The 5,706-nt window shown below is 36.1% G+C and overlaps 1 pseudogene; it reads right to left on the reverse strand.

Moving 5' to 3' along the window:
• Window positions 1-2,303: 2,303 nt before the first annotated feature.
• On the reverse strand, window positions 2,304-5,311 carry LOC120172698 (annotated as a pseudogene).
• Window positions 5,312-5,706: the final 395 nt, after the last annotated feature.

Below are 5,706 nucleotides of genomic sequence, written 5' to 3' on the forward strand. Positions count from 1 at the left end.
AAAGTATTTTGAAATTTTAAAAGATTCTATTAATAAAAAAGAAAAGAAAAATTTTTAAAATAAATAAAAACTAAGTTTAAATTTATCAAAAAAATTAAAAATACATTAAGACTCCAAGAAAAAGATTTGTTAAGACTTGTCAAAATTAATCAAATAACTGATTTTTTTCAAACTCAAAAACCCAATCATATTTAAAAAGAAAGATATTTTCCCAACTAATTAAATGCTTTTATCACTAGTTTTCCCCATATAATACCATATTTACAACTCTAGGAGTCTTAAGACCAATCAATTTACCCATGTAGATTTGATTTAAATAAATATGGTAAAGTATACAAATGGTTTGGTTATAAGATATTATTTTGTTGAGTCATATGACTACAAAATAATCCCTCAACTATAAGAAAATAGTTTGTTGAGTCCTCAACTATTAAAAAGTATAAAATGGTCACTTGATTATTCATTTATTTCAAATTCGTCATTTTCCGTTAAAAACTGACATTTGTAAGAGTTAGACGTTAACCTATTGGCTGAAATATGATAAAATTATATTTTAATGATGTCTATTAACACGACCATTCCTTTGAAGCACCGGCTCGCTAACATAATGTTTCAAGCACTAACTTGACGACATAATGCAAACAGAGATTCGATCGATAAAATATAACTAAAATTATTTTTGGATCATATTTTATCATATCTTTGTCAACAAGTTAACGCTTATCTCATATAGCCACCAAATTTTAACGAAAAAATATGTGTTAGAACATATGAATAGTCAGTGACACTTTATAACTTTTAATAGCAAGGACTCAACAAAACAACACCCTACAATCGAAAATTGTTTGTAACTTTTAATAGTCATAGGACTTGGCAAATAACACCCTATAGTCGATGGACCATTATATACTTACCAATAAAATAAAGGGTAGATTACAAATTTCATCACTAACTTTACTCTCTCTCTCTCATATTTTGCTAACTAAACTTTAAAAGTTTTTCAATTTTCCTCACAGAACTTAATACATCGAGTTTTTTATCACTTTATCATTAAATAATTAACAACATTAAAATGAAGCCGTTTTAAAAATAATTTTTTTTATCAAAACAATGTCCTTTTGCATCTATATAAAAGCTCATTTATAACGCTGTTAGTGAGAAAACGACTAAGTGGCCAAAAAAAATCTAATGTATTGAGTTCAGTGAGATATTGAAAAGATTTAAAGTACATTAAGTGAAATATGAGAGAGAATAAAGTTCAACTACTGAATTGTAATTTACCGTAAAATAAAGACAGATGCATATGAGTGTGGGAGTGGACTTCATTTTTAAATGCTTTTAATCAACAATCCCAAGGAAATGTTTGTGAGAAATCTTTGCCTTATTCAAAACCAACCCCTTTTCTAGTACAAGTGAAACATGAAATCCTAATATATATGTTGTTGACTCTGTACATGTGATAGAAGATCCCAATGCAGATGGTTGTCTTCCCCACGAAGACATTTGACTTTTAGAGCTTAGCACCGCATCACAACATGTTATCAAATGGATCCTAACCCTAAGCCATAGACATAACTACACCATGTTAACAACCTGTAAGATTCCCTTCATTAATTACCACATGCTGTTGCAACACACAACCAGGTCCCCCGCTTTGGTTCTGTACCTATCTGGGAATTTTAGACTATGATTTCAAATCGCAATCGCGTTTTCGGTCATTTCATTTTTACCGTGATTGCGGCTATAGTGAGCGCTATTACGAGTGTAGCGGAACGTAACGCTACCGCGAAATCGCAGGCGCTATCGCGGTAGCAGTACCATTTGAACCCTTTTTCAGACAGACATGATGAACAAACCAGTGGAGTTGATCTCTATAACACATAACACGACAAGGAGAAAAGGTCCCATGAAAACACACACAAAAAAAGTCAATTGTTCATTTGTCTTGATCTTTAAGGAAAAGAAAATCAAATAAACAGCAAGAAAATGGTAATGATACATTCCACCTACGCAATACAAATGTCTCTCTCCCTGTCGATTAACATATTCTTTAGGTCTTTAAAAAAAACATATTCTTTAAGATTTTTTGTCCCATTCTTGCAATGCTGTCAGATCAACAATGGTTACCTCATCATATTGAAAATAGTTTCATTGCATGTCAAAGGATGAAATTTATTCAGCTTGAGGAGCAAAAATGGAAGCCTACGCTATTTTTGGTTCGTAAATGTACAGTTTCTAGGACTCGGGACTAAATCATATTGAAAATAGTTTTATTGCTTGTCAATGAAATTTATTCAGCTTGAGGAGCAAAAATGGCAGCCTACACCATTTTTGGTTCGTAAATGTACAGTTTCTAGAACTTTGGACTAAATTAAACGAGACAAAGGACATCGATCCTTTTTATGTCGAAAGAAAATTTGAGTTTAACCAACAAATGTGGTTTTACAGATCCATAAGAATGGTTGAAAATGGGCTTCTCAAAACTACCAAAGAAATGAAAGGACAATCAAAACCAAAGGCTTGGAAAACTGTACAATTTGCGGGAATCCATTCGTTTCCTCTATCGTTCTAAGTTGTCACTGCTCGAATCCATAAGAATCGTTAGCCTCCTTGCTGACTTCCTAAACTCACTGCAAGAAAATTAAACACTGGATAAATCGAAAGTAAATGTTAAGCAAATGTAAGGGAAATTGAAGCTAAGGGAACCTGTAGTACCTGAAGGGCTCATCCCCCGTGTGTTTAATGCAACCGGAAGCATCGCAGTAGAGCACGCTGCTCAGCATTTCCGAACTTTCTATGCCAAACATGTTGGCCAGCTTCCCGTACAGCTCTTCATATGATCCGAGTACGGAAAGATCGAGGGTTCTTCCTACATTCTCCGATTCCATGAACACCTTGCAATGACCAGCCTCCAAACCGAGCTCAGTTTTTTTATGCTCTTTGTGCCAGAGAGATCCTTCATCTGAAGAATTTTCTCGAGCATTTTGGTGTAAGGCAGGCCCAGTTCCATCAGAGGAAATCGCAGTTTTCTCTGTATTCCCGTCTGATGAACTGTTTACAACAGTATCAGCTGAGAAGCTCTGAGAAGCCTGTTGCTCACTGAAAAATGACCGAACAATAAGATATGGGATGTCTTTGTTTCATTGCTTCGTTTCGAACTCTGGACTGGATTTCCAATCGTTAACAAAGATACATTCTTATTTCCCAGTGCCACCACTAAAGTTGTCACCAGAGAGTCTAGTAGGTGGAGCAGTATGATCAAGGTGCTGAAAACCAAGTTGAAACAGACCCGGGTGCAGCTTGTTGGAGCGGAGATCTGATGAAGATAATCCGAACGGTTCGTGCCTGGCTCCCTGTATGCCTCCAGGAATGTTGTCTGTAATGCAACACACAGGGCTGCTGGACCTGAAAGAGTTGCTGAAAAATGATGGCATTGGAATTTGGTACAGTAAGGACATGTCGGGGTGTTGTGGAAGCCGCATTTTTTTCCTTGGTGGTGAGAAAGGATTATTCAGATGGATTACAGGTATGTTTGTGACCAATTCAACCACGGGCAACGCGCTTCACATTGTAGAGTAAATCTGGCTCATCCCATGCTACCTGAAAAACGTTAAATGGAACAAATCCATGAGCCAACTATTGCTTAGAAAATATGGGTGTAAATGAAGGGAATTAGCATCGAAGTATAACTAGAATACCTGCAGAAGACGCCATGGAGAATTTGGCCAACGGATTGGGTCAACAACCTGAGCATAGATATCATTCCCATGAACCAGCTAATACGTGAAGAGTCCTCAGTTTCAAAAGCCATTTGAACCTCATCCCAGGGTACCACTGGATCTGCATCGCAGCTCTAACCGATGAGGCCTTCACACAGAACTCAGGAGAGCTTGCTCGTGGATAGTAAACAACCTCAAAGGCTGCCCGCTAGCAGCACGAGGCAGCTTCAATCACAGATTCAGCCCTTACTCTTCCTCTCATATCACCATTACAATCTTTCCTCATAAATTTACTATCCCCCTCCCTCAAGAACGGAGAATAGCTCCCGCTTCCACCTCCGGAATTCCATCCAGATTGATACTCATGTCCGCTCCCTAGTCCTCTCTTCATCCTACGAATTCCCACACAAAGTTCTCCATTATCCGCTCTAAGAAACACAATCGAATCACCGGCCACAAGCTTGTGATTCACGAAATTACTCCACCCGTCGTCAAAGATGCCGACGAGGCGTCCCCCTATATATATGCCTAAATTTCCAAACCTCACGGTGGACATCCTTTGCAAGAATAGTCTGAACAGGAGGTTCTGCATTATAATCCAACTAGGAAATATAGTCTCCGCACAATAACGCGGGACCGAGAAACCCCCACCATTGTTGGCATCGGATTGAGTCAATGTCTTAGCAAAGGAAGCCGAATTTTTAGTATTCTCCGTCCCAACATCCCCATCAAAAACATCATCCTCAACCCCAAAATCATTCTCTCTCAAAGGAACCAACATGATTTTAGCATAAACCTCGTCGGTTTCGGGATCTGCCATAAACTTAACAGCGGAAACTCGACATAGGATAAGCGATGGAATCGGGAGATTCCGGAAATCTACATTCCCATTGGCATGCTCAGCATGACCTTGAGGGAAGTAGAACACTTCGGAGTTAACTGATGGCATATGAACCATGCCACCAGCACAGGCATGCCATAGCTGAGGATCTAAGCATTTTTCATAATTTTTCAATACATCTTTCCTAGAATCCATAACAGTTATCATTTTTTTCCAATTCTATGGGGATAAAAACAACTAACCCTTTCTTTATTCTGTTTTTCCCACTTGATGATTACCTGTTAGTACATGAAAATTTAAGGCATGTCTCAGCAAATATTTAAAGCAACAAACTTTATATACATATATATAGAAAGTAACCAACTCAGACCGATAAATTAGCTACAATTGAAGAAAACCCAGAAAAAATTCAAAAAGAATAATAAGAGAATACAAAAACAAAGGAACAATCCATTGAAATTTAAATAGAGAAAAAAATCAGAACAGGGTTCAAAGACCTTACCTTTCGGAGAGAAAAAAAGAAGAAGAGATTTTTCCAGCCATAGAAAGGAAACCCAGATTACAATGAATCAAAAGAAGAAGAACAATGCAAAAATAAAAAACTAAACCCTTGACAAGATTTATAAATTCAAAGAAGTTTGAGAAGGAGGAGAAGAAAGTGAAAAGTTTGTATTTAGTTAAGGGGAAAGTGGAGAGAGAGTGAGGTTTGAAGAAGATGAGGAGAGATTTAACACTGAAGATTTTGTGTTATTTGCCGACCAGTGACTCTGAGTTAAAATTCCTTGTCAGTAGTTATACTTATATACAATTTTTACAATATTTTGTTTTTCTTAATAAATTTAATTTTACCAATTTCTCAATTTTCAAAAACACCTTCTATATTATATTTTTATTACTTATAAAATTTTTGAAACCAATTAATGAAAAAAACCGAATTCATTTAGTTATTATTTAAATTAAAATCAAACTGAATTAAATAAAATACAATAAATTAAATAGATTTGTGTTTGTTAATATGTCCCACCCAACAAATGGCTCGTCGCAATATGTATTTTTTTAATTAATTGTCGGTATCTAATTTATTGATCGACTAATTTAAATCGGATACTGCAGAGCCAATGTCAATCATTTCAATCCAGTTTACTT

This window comes from Hibiscus syriacus, unplaced genomic scaffold (genome assembly GCF_006381635.1).
Source record: "Hibiscus syriacus cultivar Baekdansim isolate YM2019G1 unplaced genomic scaffold, ASM638163v2 tig00111877_pilon, whole genome shotgun sequence".
NCBI classification, from domain to species: domain Eukaryota; kingdom Viridiplantae; phylum Streptophyta; class Magnoliopsida; order Malvales; family Malvaceae; genus Hibiscus; species Hibiscus syriacus.